A 16,528-nucleotide genomic window follows, 5' to 3' on the forward strand; every position below is an offset into this window, starting at 1 on the left:
TGGTCTATAGCAGAAAATCAAAATGAAAAATACAGTACATAGATTTGTGACTACAATGGGAAGGAATGTAAGAAATGGAAATGAATGCTTTTGCAAGGCACTGTGTAACTCAAAAGAAAATTAATAAGTATGAATTAAGTTTGGGAATGTATTCGTTGTAAAGAGGCACTATAGAAATTAAATAAGAGAATTACATGCAGAATTTGTCAAATCCTGTTAAGATCATGTAAGTTTTCCTTAAATCCATGGAAGCCCAAGAGTATGTATGGCCGGTTAGCTCAGCTGGTTAGAGCGTGGTGCTAATAACGCCAAGGTCATGGGTTCAATCCCCATACTGGCCAATTCAAATCTAAAGTCTTCAGAAAATCAACGCTTCAAAATAGCAGAAGGCTTTAAATTAAGCCATGATGCATAAAGTGTGCATTTCCTATGCAAGTGTCAATGCTGAATGATTTTGGTGAAAATGGCAAAAGCATTTGAAGCCAACTGCTGAAGACTTGACGAAAGGAAAGAAATAGTCCATGCAGTGTGAAGAACCCAGGTAAAAGCCAAAACTAGCTAAAAAAAACTAATGATAGCAAATAGGTTACCACTAGCATGCTGGGCTACAGTAAAATCCATGACATGTAAAAGAAAAAAAAAAAGAATCCATACCTCTTATGGTTCCTGAGATAACATTTGTTTGGAGGCAATTTTTAGCACGGTAACTACAAAAAACAATGCTATATGGAGTACGAAAAAAACAATGTCAAAAGTTCAAATGATTCCCAGGTGTTAGCATAAAAGCTGTTAAACTGCCCAACTTCAAAATCGCCACTGCTTTGTGTCCTCCATGACAGCTCTGAAACTGGATCATTGATTGCAATGAATAGGCAGAACCTGAAACATCCACAGTGAAACGCAACCGACATTTTATAGTGTAATTCTCAATTCTGCCACAGGATGGAGCGGTTTCCCCCATGGGGAGAAAAATTCATAAAAAGCTGAATATTATAAAAAAAGTATGAATGTTATAAATACCAAGAGATATAGCCGGCATTAGGAGAACAAGCTGAATAGTATAAAAGTTGAGTGGTAAAAATAGAACAAAGTATGCAGGAAAAGAGGCGTGGCGAAATTTACGGAGCAACCAGAAAAATGGAACTCAGTGTGAATGCCCACAGCATTCACACTGAATATCATTAGACATGGCTGATGCTAAACAGTACCAGATGGTGGTGTGGAGTTGGACTAACAGGTACTAAAGCTAAATACTAACAAATACTCTGACTGTAGTTTGACCCCACTGACAGGGAGCTTTACGGGAGGACATGGCAGGAATTATCATCTCACTGCTCATTATATTTGGCACAATGCGATCAAAATGTGTATTCGGTAACCTTCTGCCCACACACACGCACACACACACCCACAAGCTTTCCTTTGACTCGCTTAATCTCTCATCTCTCTTACTGTATTTATTGCTGGTGCAATCCTTTTAATTTTTGAGCAAAAGTTCGAAGGTCGAGAGTGACATCACTATCAGTCATTCATCATCTGTCTCTCTGCTACACACTCACTTTCACTGAGACACATGCACAATGGATTTGGAGAAAGAGCAGAACCCAAGGACAGCCTGTAACACCCAGAAGCCCTCTGGCTGTGCAGGACAGTGTGAGTGAAAAGGGCAATGTGAAAAGCTTTCCAAGGGAAGTCTCTGTCTTTGCCCCCAGTCTGGGTTCTCTTAGTATGTTGTGTATTTAGGTACAGCTCATGACAGACAATACTTCAGGATACACAGATGGTCTGACCCATGACGTTAAGATTAACAAAACATCTGTTTCTCCAGCAAAGCTCAATCAAGAGACACACAAATTATTGGCAAGGCACATGCTTTACGTAAGTATTTGGTAGTAATATTGTGACTAAACAAATATTTTATATTTATTCTCTTTCTCAATTAATAGACCATAACAACATATAAGGTCATTTGGTTTAATGTAGCAGACATGACTTTAAATCACCACTGTATTAATGTTCCTTATTCTAGTTTGTCACATATCCACATACAAAGTTTTCCAAGAGCATGTGACATCACATCATACATGACAGAAATTTTTAAGCAAAAATTTTAGCTTACATGGCTGATTAGATAATGTACAACAATCTTTGTGGTGTTTTATATCAACTCACAGATGTGGTTTAACTGATGTACATGATGATTTGTACTTCTATTAATTGAGTTTCTGCTGTTTTTCTTAGTAAACCAATGGCAAATTCCACATAGTACATATAGCATCATTGTGCCACATGGCCTCTTGGTCTTCTCAGCCCTTAAACATTTACAAAGTATTGTTTAGATGAGAGGGAAAGAAACCTCTCAACATTATGGGAAATCTTCATGTTTAATCTTTTGTCCTTTTTTTCTTATGCCTTGAGCCCAGAGGCAGTCCTAGCCAGTTTGTCGCCCTCCTCAAGATGGTGCCATACATGAGCGGTTGTCCATGTCGCCCATAAACTGCCACTGCTTGAGCCTTATTGGCAGGAAGGAGAAACAAGAAGAGAAATGGAGGTGAGCTTTCAGTGATTTACAAACTGAGAAATAAACTCCTCAGTTTGTAATCTATGGTTTTGTTGGTTTGCTTTTATCTGTTCAGCAACGTACTTTCACTTGGTATGTGAAAGGCAGCAGAAAGATATTGTTAAATGTGTGCAGACTTAATCTATATGCAATGACTGATTTGCATTTGCTACAGTATGAAAATAGCTTAGAGCTATATCTTTTCAAAGCTGGAACACATTTTAAGAACGCTCCACTGGGTGAGAGCAATGTCTGTCTGTACAATGCGTGATACTATAACCTTTAACATGGATAAAGAGTGGTTAAGGACAAGGTTCAAATGCTTAATCCAACCTAAGGCTCTACTAAAAAGTGGGTCTAAAATTCTCCATATTCCACAAAACTCTAGAGAATCCACCATGAAGATGTCACAGATTTACTGAGCTCAGCTATGGCAGTTGTCCCCAAGGTTCAGGCACAAGCAAAAATAGAACTGTGGTGATTGACAGGCTCAGAACCAAAGACAGATTTTCACTGAGCTTTTTTTTTTTTTTCTTCAATTTTGAGTCAAAGGTCATTTTATGGCTTGAACTAGAAATATGCAAGAAGCATCTATTATATTAAATAATATTTTCACAACTATGGACGTCAAATAGAATTCTATAAATGTCAAAAAAGTTACAGCAATAGAAATATTACATTGCTGATAGAGGGCAAAATGGATTCTGGCTTTCATGTTGTTTATGCCACATTTTGGCTCTAAATGTAGAGGTCAGCTCCAGATCGGTTACATCTGAGGCCAGGGTGTTTCTTATGCTCTTCACCAATCACAAATCATATTTGGGGCCACAGAAAGAGAACTTCAAGATAACAGTTGTGTGTTTACATATTGTTTTATCAGTCAAGTCAAATAGGGTTTTATTTGGTCAGGGCCAAATTACATCATTGTGAATAATGTTAAATACTATTTAACCTTCAGAAGTACAAATCAAATGCATAGAAAGCTCTATTTTAACCGTTAGTTAATAGGTAGTTTTAGCTATACATTCTGCCACATCTGGCCCTTTGAGGACATTTATGATCTTGATGTGGACCAAAATGAAAATCACTTTGACACCAATGCTGTAGATCATGAAAACCTCTCAAATTACATTTCTCTGCACTAATGCTTTGTCAAGCTTCTTGACATGTTACTCTTCTGTCATGTTGGCAGCTGACATCATCATTAATATGTCCCTGGCAGAAGCTCAGGGGTCAGGAAGTCCAGCTGTGAGATGGCTTAAAATGATGACCTGGTGCTACTTGGCAGTGTAATTTCAGGCAGTGTATGTTCTATGTGGTGCTGCACGACAGGACAAAAATAACAACAGTGCAATTTCATTCTCTCCTCCCTAAACAGTGGATATAACTGGCATTCTCCTTCTATCACGCTGAGTTTGGCAGCAGACGCTGATCTCACCATATAAATACTCTTCTGTCCACGGGTGGTGTCAAAACCCAAGGTTAAGTCTGTTTGTGCTGGCAGCATCATAAAATATGTGCTTCTGTTTCAAATTAGTCCAGGAGAAGATGAAGTTGTGCAGGGCACTCCACGTAGCGGGCACACACATGGAATGCATAATTTCATCCAAAGGCACATTAACTTTGAGACGGCTAATGACAGGGATAGAAACACAAAGACAATTTTGATTAGTACAAGTTGAAGCGGGTGGAGATAGTTGCCAAGGAGAAGTCCTGAGTAAGAGGTGTGACACATGTGCGTCACTGTTTTTTTTTGTTTTTTTTTAATATACAACTCTACCCTCTTCTCTTGTGCGTATGTCTGTCCTTCAGTCCTGCCACGTCAGACAACATGTTCCAGCACCCACTACCATCACGACCCCCATCACCAAGGATAAGTGGGTGGGGGCCTCCGTCTGTTTTCCTGTTTTGAAGATCACTGTCAAAGTCATGACTCCACATGTAATGAGAGGAGGAAAATATTTCTGACCGCTACATCTCCCTCCTGTCCACAGCTAGTCAGCAAGTGCAAGGATGTTCTGTCAGCACATGCCAATCTGAATGTGGGGAGATACACACAAACACATCAATGCAGAGAGGTGTCAAGTGCTTTGAGTGGTACTGTACCCTTCCTCTGATTCAGCTGTGAAAGTAAAATTGTTGTAGTAATGAATAGACTTAAAGTGACATTTAGAGGAGGCAATCTCAATCAGTAGAGTGAGCAGAGCATGACTGCACATGTATATAAACTAAACAAACAAAAAAAACTTGCTTGCAGAATCAAATTAATAATAAATGTATGGATGCCTTGTGTCCTGTGGTACTGTGTTACATAAGGAAGGAGGCAACTAACTGTTTAAAGGACATCTTGGGATAAAATTTACTATAAAACACAGTCAAATTTGACATAATTCATCGAATTAAATCTAGAATATATCCCCTCTCTCTCACCCCATTTATTTTTGATTATTGCTTAGTATTTTTTTCATATCTTGTTGACCCAGATGAGTTTAGTTATAACAAGGCAGGGGGATCAAAAATTGATATATTTCAAGTCACATGTAACCTTTCAGAATTTCTTTTAACCTCATTTATATAGGTTAACCATTGAGGGACAGTGTCAAGAGACACCTGAACAACCAAGTGAAATGCATTAATCAACACAAAATACCAAATGAAACAGAGATAGAAACAATCATCCATTGATACCATCTCTATCCATCCATCCATCCATGATCTTCCAGGATCAGCAGCTTAAGCAGAGAGACCCTGACTTCCCTCTTCCGGGTCTCTTGGGCCAGCTCCTCCAAGAAAACCCCAAACCGTTCCCAGGTCAGGCGAGAAACAAACTCCCTCCAGTGTGTCTTGGGCCTTCTCCTCCTGATGATACATGCCTGGAATACCTCACCAGTGTTTCCTCTCCATGTGGAGAAAACTTGTCTCTGAGTCCCTCCTGGATGACTGATCTTTTCACCCCATCTATAAGGGAGATCCCAGACAACCTGCAGAGAAAACTCATTTTGGCCGCTTGTATCTATGATCTCATTCATGCAGTCAGTGGCCAAAGCTTGTGACCATAGATGAGTCTTGGAACGCAAAGCTTCGGTTTGCAGCTCTCATTTCACCATGATAGACCGGTACAACGCTCACATCACTGCAGATGCAACAACAATCCCCCTATCGATCTCCTACTCCATTTTTTCCTCACTCACTAACAAGACCCCAAGATACTTCCACTTGACGCTGGGCCTTTTCCTGACCCTCAGTTGAAATCTTCTGAGATGATTTCACACCCTTAATATGGAGCTCATGAAAATTAAACCTACATGGTACTTCCTAACCTCACACTGCTTTCAGTAAATGCTATAATTAATTTTCGAAGTTCGAAGTTTACCAGGTTGTGTTATGTTTGTAAAGTTTTGTGTCAGGCGTTTAATTTGGAATGTGCTTTTGCAACTTTTACATTGTGCTCACCCCAACCCACATCTGTGATCCCAGCCCCACTACTTCCTTGGTCATCATTTTAGATTATATACATTAGTTTTTTGTTATATGTTTTTTTTCTTGCTGTTGCTGCACAATTTTTGTTTGCTTTATTAAAATTAAGGGAGTTTTCATCATGGGCTCAGCTTCTAGTTGTTTATTGCTGCTTACTTGTACCACAGGGACAAAGGGAACAACTGCCAGACTGTGATTAATTGTTCTCAAACTCTGTCCTGCAAGTAGGAAGAAGAATTCATTTATTTGACTAAAGCCAATAATCACTTGCATTTTTGACTTTCATTAAAACAGAGAATATTTAATTGGCAATTACAGTATTTAATTAAAGCTGTAATTTGCCAAGTGTTAACTGAGATCTGCGTTTCTCTGTCAGTTACTGTGACAACTGTTTAATTGTCCTTCTCTGCTCAGTGTCCTCAGTTTATTCAATGGCACTCACCGCCCCAAGGAAGCCAGACTAAGAGACAGGTTGCATCAATATGTTTATATTGTCCAAAAAAAAACCTAAAAGTTGACTTAACAGCTTTTAAAATAAGAACTGCAAAATTAAATCACAGAATATCTGCTGTATATATTGTTAGTGAAACCATATGGGCTGTGCTGACCCATTCTTAAATTATACCACATTATGTAGTGCTCCTGTTATTGAACTTTAACGGCTCTAGGTTTTGCTCCAAAATACTTTACAGAAGACATTTAATCACAAATATAACTGGGCTTTTCACACTATTGTGGCAAATTCTTATGACATAATTTCTATATGGCAAATCCTACTTTAAAATGAGCGAAGCAGTGAAGAGATTACAAGATAATTACACATCTGTATTGTATAAATCTAACATCACATGAAATATGGTTGGCAGACCCTATTATCACTATTTCATTAATTTCAATAAACATGTTCACACTGACAGAAATAGGAAGTTCAGTCACATTTATTTGTGTATATATTCAGAATTACTAATAATCGAAATGGCAACAAATCAGTCAATGTTCAGCTCCAAACTCACTGTTTAGAAAATTACATGGGTTGAAAAGGTTAGAACTTGCCACACTGAGTGACTGAAAGAGAAATGGTTTACCACTTCATGAAATAATAACATTAAATTGGAGTTCAAGAGTTCTTCGGACTGTAATTTGTGAAGAATGGTGGCTCAAGCGTCGTGATATTGGGATGTTTAGTGATGTATTGTATTGGGTATTCAAGAAATCATGGATGAGTTTGAACACATCAAAATTCTTGGAGAGGTCTTGTTCTCCTGTGCTGACATAATGGCCTTGGGTGTTTCAGCAAGACAACAATCCCAAACATACCAGAGAGCAAATACCATCTGGGTTTAAACCAAGATAATTACAATTTTGGAGTGGCACATCACAAATCCCCGATCTTAATTCAACAACTTGTTGACTGACATCACATATACCGTTTTTGAAGAATAAAAGAAATGCAAAGAAATTTTGAAATGTACTCCAATCCTCCTGGGCTGGAATCCACGGTTAATAGGTTCCAGAAGATTCTCTATTCCATGCATACAGATGCAAAATTCTGAAGAATTTTTCTATTTAAATGGTAAATGTTTGAATTTCAAAAGAAAAAAAAAACAGTCATTTTCCTTTTTCCTCTCTGTCTGTAGTGATAACAAATTGGATACATTTTCTTCATGCCTCGATTTGGAATAGAAGTCAGATTGCCCGGTGTTTTTTAAAGGGTCTACCATTATTTTAAACAAAATGAGAGATTCATAAACAAACTGGTTTATGTGAAAAAACACACCAGCAAGTCTTCCCATATTTATTCTTGAATAGTTTAGTGCCCAGAACAAATATTTGAAGGTATATTTACAAGTTAAACATTTCAGTGTAATTGTCGTTATTGCACTAATCAGCTATTTGACTGAATATTTTAGGTCACACTACACAGCAGCCACAGTAAACAAAGTGAGATGAGCTACAACAAGAGCATCATTACTAGACAAGTCATACATAGAGGGGCTGAACTGCTGCACCGTAACCAGAAATAAAATGCCTAACCTAATCTTGCTCTCTCCTCTAAAAGTTCCAATTATTTGAACTTAAATGAAGAAAAAGGAGAAATGTCGCCATCAGTTTTACTCCAATCTAAGGGATGCAATAGAGAGAGTCACAGCAAGGAGTTTTGCCATCACTTACGTCTACCTTCCTTATCATTTAGCACCTTCCTATTTGGCAAATGCCAGTGTGTCATAGACAAGCCTAACTCCACAATACATGTATGCATTCTAAGGACTTTGTGCCAGCATTACTCAGTAAGGGGCATTAAGACATCTGAGCATGAGATAAATTGAATGGCTGGTGCAGAAGCACTAGGAACGTGAGTTAAGAGCAAACAGATACCATGAAACATCTCCCATAGCCTGTGGTAGTCAAAGCAGCTCTATCTATCATCCTCCTCTTCTCTCTTAACCCCTTTAGCTCAACTGTCATTCTACCCCAAAGAGTTTGATGGATTGACTCCACTTACTGTTTATCTCAACCCAGCAAAAAAAAAAAAAAAAGCTACTTTGGAAAGTACCAATGTACCAATTTGTCATGTAGTGTCTTTTGTTTTGACTTTAGTAAGGATCAGTTTGCGAAATATCAGTTTGCTTGCATATATTAAATTAAAGATATGTGTTTCTTGAAATACAGCAGGCTAAAAAAAAAACTTGGATACTTGGATAGTTAACTCATTATTTTCAAAATATTAAGCACATTATTAAACGCCTCTGAGGCCCCAGTAAATAATACACTGCACATCATCACACGATGCTATTCATCTGTAGTCATGAACAGATGGTATGGTGTGAGTGCCATGTTAATAATGTCCTCCAATCAGTCATTTGTGGAACTGTAGTTAGAACTGCTCGTATAATGACACATAGGAGGAGATTAAAGGTGAGCTATGACCTTCCTGGGATTACACCCAGGCCTAGTAATCTGTTGAGACTGGAAGACACACTCTGCTGCATCTTAAAATATTCTGTCACTGTCTCCACCTGACCAGAGATCAGCGGAGAAAATATTACCACACAGCAGCTGACGTTTATTACCGTGCCTTGACTGATGTCCTATTTGCCTCTTATTTCTCCTTGAGGCCCGATTTGAGTCCCATTTCTTCTGTTGACAAATGTCATCAGCTCGGGCAAAACAACAGTGGATAAGCTAAATTTATTTGTATTAAAAATCTCTTTCTCTCTCCCTATCTCTCTCTACTCACTCTCACAAAAGAGGAAAATTGCAAGATGTCTAGACAGGCTGAGACCTTGCGGGGATAAGGGGGGATGGTTGAGGGAGCTGTCCTCCAGAATCTTACTGATTGGCAAATTGTCAAACACTGCCACCCTGTGGCAAGCTGGATAAATAACGAGGCCTTCTTGTGACGTGCAGCTCTCAGACTTGATAAACTGCTTTGAGGAAAATGGTAGGTTATCCGGTGATAAATATGTTTTACGGGAAAACCTGGAAACCTGTAATGTGTGTATCATGTGCAAGTGAATTATTCTGCCTTTTAAGGTTGAACGGTTTCCGTTACTCATGATGTTTTTTGTAGACAACGTGGAAGACAGTAATCTAAATCCAGCCTGATCTTCTTCACCCTTTTCAAAATTGTGAAAACAGTAAGAACCTAAAGGCCTGGGGGTTGTGATGTGGCTCCTGAGCATAAATATTTAAAAAGTTGCAGGCAACTGGCTGACCTAGATGTGAAATAAAAAACAGAATAAAGAATACTTTAATAACCGTCAGGTCAATACTGATAACAGAATCATGAGAGTTGTATTTCCTGATGTACATTTTCAGGATATCAACCAATGTATACTAATCCTCTGTGGCGATCCCAAAATTAAACCATGAGAGACATGTTGTCTCTCTTCTGGTTTCGATATGGATTTTAAAAAAATTATAAAATGCTTTTTTTTTTTTTTAGCTAGGCAGCAGAGCAGAAAGACCATGAATCATTTCTGGCAAAGAAAAAAAACGAACAGACCTAATAGCAAATTTCAAAAAACACTGCAGATATCATTTCCACATTTGAATTAATTAATACACAAAACAGACTGCATTTAAAATCAGCAGGAAAACAAAGTTGATAGATCCTGAACATTGGAATCGTTAAATTTGATCATATTTTAGGTAGCATCTCTCGTAAATGCTGAAAAATGTTTATATGTAAAATATAGATTACATGTTGTCTTCAGAATTTAACTCAAAAATTAGAGTTTGATTTTATTATTTTATTCTCAGCTCCATAGGTTTTGACAGATTTGTAACATGAATACTTTTTATCAAACACTCTCTAGTCTCTGGTCTTCTGCCCATTTCAGTTCGCCAGCTAAAATGTTTTATCTGAATGAAGTGAACCAAAAAAAATCTCCTTTCTCAAACCATTAAGCTAATGCCTGCAAAATAAGTCTGACGTTTGGAAACCTTGCTCTTTATTTAAATGCCATCTTCAGCTGCATTGGATCATCTGTTATTTGACCAAACAAATGATGTTTTTTTCATGTTTAATTAAAATAATATGTAATCATTGGAACTATTAATACTGGGCCTGTTGCAAATTATTATTTTAGTAATCAAGTAATCTGTTGATTATTGTGAAGATTAATGGAGTAACAAATACGGTGTTCCTGTCTCAGTTGTCATGTTCATGCTAGCTTGTAGCTTCCAGCGTCAAACAGTTTCCCGGTCCAGATGTTCAAGCCAAGCTGTTTCCGGATTGAAGCGCACCGGTAGGGAGTCACATGGTTGCGTCATAATGACGTCACCAGGACGTTGTTCTTGTGCTACTCACGAAACTGAGTAGCGTATTTTGGTTACAGGTTTCTTTTCTTTTTTCTTCTTTTTTTCAGTGTTATGATTATTTTATTTATTTTGTATACTTTGATACGAGTTTGCTTGAGTTAAAAGTTATTGTAATGTATTTTTTTTTATCTCTCTTTTTTTAACCTGGATGTCCATCCATAACTTTTTTTTTCACCTGAAGATGAGCACAATAAACACCATCTAAAGTGAACCACGGTATTGGCCTTTCATTTTTGTCCAAGTGATAGCAGAGCCCCCCCCCCACACACACACACACACACACACTTACTTAAAGAAATCATGTAGTTTTAACAGTAATATAACACATTGAACGTTGACATAGTGTGATTCTTTGTTTTTGCCACTGGAGGGCAACGCAGCACTATTCTTAGAGTCACTTTGGACATTTCACAGGAGGACTACTTTCAGAATCTATAATCCATAAAGTCTCAAAAGACAGAAAATCTAAAAAAGGGGAAAAAAAGAAAAATGTCAAAAATATGCATTAGAAGACAATTTATTTCAAATTAACATAGATCTCAGATTGGAATTAATTTTAAATAAAGCCCCATCTATAAATCATACCTTGTATACTGTCAGCTCTGCTATTAGCATACCTGCATCTGAACCTAAAGAAAAACTCCTCTGAGCAATTTTGCAAGAAGGAAAGACACTGTCTTTAGTTCTACCCGAAATGATGTGGCATCTGCAAGTTGGGTAACTGAGGTGGAAGAGCATTACAAGGAGAGGGAGTTGAGAGTCTAAAAGAGAGTCACAGAGAGTTCACATGTCTCTCTGCGTTGTAGGGAAAATGCAAAATCTGTGATTTGACATCTGCGCTCTGTAGCCCAGTAACATGGCATTGTATAACCGCATGTTTATTTTTGGTCCTGATTTTGAAAAATCATCTTTTTACTCATAAGCATTTATTAATATTTTTCATAAGCCCCATGGGACTATTAATATTCATTCGATGCAATACAAATAAATGATATGTAATTTCCTAGGATGCACTAAAATAGGAAACTGCATTATGTTTTTTTTAATTATAGGTGTCAATGACAGCATTTAGCATAATTTTTGCTTCTGTTTTATTGTCATGCCACGGGATCATGCCATAAATGAGGCCTTTATTTAAAGTTCCTACAAGGACTGCATTAGCCTTTCAGTAATATTTACTGAACCTACTGGGCCATGTCAAGAAACTGCAGGATAGAGGTTGAGCCGGGTGTAGTTTTCTGCAGCCCAGGCACAGTTGTTGACATTTGCTTTAATTCATCGGTTCAGGCAAAGGGTATTTTAGCAGTATGTATTACATTAGCCACTATCTTCAATTCAATTCAGTTCAATTCATGGCGTCCTGCTTTTTTCCAATTAAGGTTAGTTGTGCGGTAAACAGATCCATGCTCCCTGCGCTTGGAGGAAGGACTATGTCTTATTTCATTCTGATTCCACTCTCCATCATGTGTTTGGAACGGGAAATGATGTAAATTACTTGTGACAGTTCTGACCCATTTGGAAATCTTTCCACACAACATGAGTTTGTGAACTCTTCCTTTCTTACCCGTGTTGGTCCTAATGGTCTTAGTGGCCACAAAGAGTTTTTATCTCAGCACCATTGTAGCAAATTTTCATTGACCTGCTGCCTTTAAAATTGTCTAGCTCACAAGGACTTTTGATCAGATATATTTATTTTGGTGTGGAGTTTCTTTCTGTTGTAGATATATTCATAGCTCTTAAATATATATGCACATCCTTATAATTTTTTATATAATTATAAATCATATGGTACTTGTATAAATTATGTTTTGTTTTTATTTCCATGCTGTCTTATAAAAAGTAAACAAAATATTATTCTGAAAAATCACACAAAACAGCTTTTTATTTGTACAACTGTATAAATCATAAATATTCAACTGTTATTGCTGTTACAACATAAGTAATAAAACACAAAAATTAAAAAAGCCTAACAATTATTCTTGTATAAAACATTTATTTTATATTATTAGTAGTAGTTGCTATAATTATTACAAGAAACTGCAGTGTAAATCAGATTTGAGTTCAGATGTGATTTTTTTGCACAAATAATTTGTGATTAAATGTTTACCATTTAATCTTCTTTCTGCACTCCTCTTGGTTGCATGTAGAAGTTTTGTAATTTCAAGAAAACAAAAAAAAAAAAGCATCTGCGAATGTTTAAACAAAGTAAATGTGTCTATGTACCTTTTTTTTTTAGAAACCTTATCGTAGACACACACACATAAATTCAACTTACAAAAACCGATACGGTCCTGGTATTTCTGCTTCACCGAATGTACATTCATGCATGACTTGTTTTCTACCAATATTTGTTTTTCTAGTAGAAAATATAAACATATTTGTTTTCTTAAGTCAACAAAAATGTGCATTAAAATATATATTTAAAAAAATTACATTAAACATCAAGACTGCCCTCCATAAAACTGCACATGAAAAATGAGTATTTATTTCTGACTAAAACTAACTGATGGATTGGTCCGTTTATGAGTTACCACAAAGGCAACCAGTGAACTTTCTTTGATCTGCAAAATGATCACACATGTTTTCCAGTGTTTTGGTGACGACAGATGTGGCCAACAGAATTTTGTCCATGCTCTTGTCCAATTCCTATGATATCGCAAAGATGCTGCGAATGCTTTTTTTTTTTTTTCATGCCATTATTCCTTTGCTCTTAATTTTAGTTGTGGAAGTAACAGAATGTGGCTTCTGGCAGTGCTTAAAACCACAGGCTTCGGCAGACATCCTTTAGCTTCACCCAATAACTATGTTTCTAGTAGGAAATGACACAGGCACTTTAAAAAGGGTAAAAAAGCAATGTAAAATATATCAATTATAAAAGGCATTTCTTTTTATGTAATATTTTAATGAAAAGTGCAATGTTTTAAATTATTTCTGCACCCAATAAATGAATAGAATTATGTATTATGATAAATGTTGGATTAAACAATGAAGTGGTGATGTTTATATAAAAAATAATATAAAAAAGGTGTTTAGCAAAACTGTCTTTGTGAACAGTATTCAACAACATACCTCTAGCAGGAAAAATATTGTGTTCAAATGTTCAACATCTGCTGTGATAAATTTGTGTTTTAAAATTTAGATTTTCAACTCAGATTTTTCTGTTTTTTTGGAAACATTACTTATGTATGTTTTAACGGATATTACCTTAGAATGGGCCATATTTTATTCTTAAAAACTATGGTTATACAATGATAATGATGCTTTACAAAGAAGAGATATTTTATTCAATTATTCTACATTTTACAACCAAATGTGGGACAGATTCTCCAGCTACCGACTGAAGTTGGAATCTATGCTAGTATTGGATGTAAATTGTATTTTCAGATGTAGGTAGACTAATTGTACTCCTAATTTGTGTTCCTTATTGGTCTTATCTCCCTTGAAAAAGAGATGTTGATCTCAAGGCATTTCTTAGTTAAGTGAAAGTTAACTAAATAAATTACGCCCTTTGTCTTATTAAGTTATAAAGGCTAATGAGGTGCTTACACAGACATTACTAAATTTTCTATAATTTTCCATCCTCTTTAAATTCTACTTATCATTTGATATAAATTTGACTGAAAGCATCTTTACATTTGTGCCAAAAATGCAAACTTACATTTCAGTTATAGATTGATGCCTGATTTTATTATTTCTGTTACCTAAATAACAAATACAACATCAGCTGCAGATCACTGTAATCATGCCTAATCCCTGTTTTTCTCCCCGGTCTTACGTTTTTATCCCCTGAGCTCTGACTTTTTAGTCTCTATCGGTTTTCTCTGATTCTCTGATATACTGAGCTCTTAGGCATTCAGGTGTTGGGGTTGGCTGCTTACGGGTGGTCAAAAGGTAGCAGCACTGAGGGCTCGGCATACCATTGGGGTCCCCCTCCCCACTGAACTCTTGAACCTTCTCCTCTCCTGCCCATGGGGTAAACCTCTTAACGCACGCGCCATTCTCCGCCAGGTCAGGCCAAGGTCTGTAGCCTTTCACGCGTTGGCTGCTAATGAGGTTTCAAAATCTCCAAGCAGGGTGAAGGCAGTCTGACCCACACTTGAGAAACTGAGGGTGTGAGAGACGGCAGTACCCTTGGTCTAAATTGCTTTTGACATAAAACCATCAAGCAATCTGCAGTAGTCTGGCTCTGAGGGCAACACCAAGAGAAGTAATAGTAACTCAAATGTTTAATTTGACCTCAAAAATGATCTCTGGATTTGCAGCTGTCTTTGGGTAAGTCCTTTCTGATGAGTATCCAATGTGACATTTGTGGACATGAAAGCAGGCACAAACTTGTTAGCCATGTTCTTATGGTTGTGTATTAGAGGGACACGTATTAAAGTTTAAACTCCAGGAATTTGGATTATTTCTCAAGGATTTTTCTTTTGCAAATCTTTGTGTGAGCTCAATGAAATGTGAAAAATATTGAGTGAAATTGTTCTGTTATTCAGTGTAAGAAAACATATTGCTATGAAAGATATTAAATTGTCTTAAATCAATTTTCTGTTTGGTCTTTAAGGTTACCCTGAAATAAATAATGATGAAATACCTTGAAATACCAAGATACTAAGCTCTGAACAACTGTCCAAAACTTGGTAGAGTATCTTTTTTCTGTTTTAGGTCACTGCAAAATAAAATTTTGATTTTATTTTGCAGTGAGTACCCAGCAATTTGTCACTTAGTAAGATGCAAACTTTTTTTTTTCTTATTTTTGACAAGGCCACTGGAGTACCAGCTTTAGAATTTACTGTTGCAGAATCAAAAGCCCCTGCCCTCCGTTCCACATTAAAGACTCCCCACTGCCTCATCTCACCTTACTAGAGCTCATTTCCACAGCAAAATGGAAACCCAAGGTAAAGTTTTTTTTTATTTTTTTAAATAAATTTAAGCAGCTACTAAACATAGTAACATTCAGCAAACATATCGCAACTGAAGGCTTGCTAAAGTGGTTTCAAAAATATTTTTAAAAGCATCCATAGACTACTGCTGCATTAATAGTTTTTTTTTCCTCTTTACATAATTACAGAAATATAACTGTTGATGCATTTACTGCATTCTTTATGTGCAGTGATTATGCAGTTTAATTCTATTGTCAATTTGAAATAACTGTCAGTATAATATTCTTTTATAAATGAATTTAGATTATTTTATTTTTGTATATTAGATTTCAGTTTTTTTTTTTTTTTGCTGTAATTCCTAATTTGATATGTATTTTAAATTCTTTTGAATACTTCAAATGTACTCATGAACTAATTTATAGTCCTTTATTTTAATTATTTTATATTGTGAATGTGACTTAATTCTTCCATTTCAAAAAAAACACCTGATATTTGCTGTTTATTTCTTTTACACTTTTATCTTCTCTTATATATAATATGCAACAATATTAAACAGAGTTTCTGTAACACTGCTTGATTTAATTCTATAGTATGAACTACTCCTATTGTTCATGTGTAACTCCGTGTTAAGTACCAGGGGAGTTGTATACTGTTAGGCGATATAGTAGCTGCAGCTATACATTAAGCATGATTAATTGCATATACTATTTAATATATTAAATTGTGCACAGCAAGAAAAAAGTGAATAATTACCTGTTGATAATTAGTAAGATTAACATTTAAATGTGCA

General features: G+C 36.3%; 1 non-coding gene across 1 annotated transcript; it reads left to right on the forward strand.

Annotated features, from left to right (window-relative positions):
* Positions 1-267: 267 nt before the first annotated feature.
* Positions 268-341, forward strand: trnai-aau (transfer RNA isoleucine (anticodon AAU)). The gene has a single exon. It is a non-coding gene; the product is annotated as a tRNA-Ile (tRNA).
* The last annotated feature ends 16,187 nt before the right edge of the window (positions 342-16,528 follow it).

The sequence above is a fragment of the Poecilia mexicana genome, unplaced genomic scaffold (genome assembly GCF_051168715.1).
Source record: "Poecilia mexicana isolate PSO_F unplaced genomic scaffold, ASM5116871v1 scaffold_5, whole genome shotgun sequence".
NCBI lineage: Eukaryota > Metazoa > Chordata > Actinopteri > Cyprinodontiformes > Poeciliidae > Poecilia > Poecilia mexicana.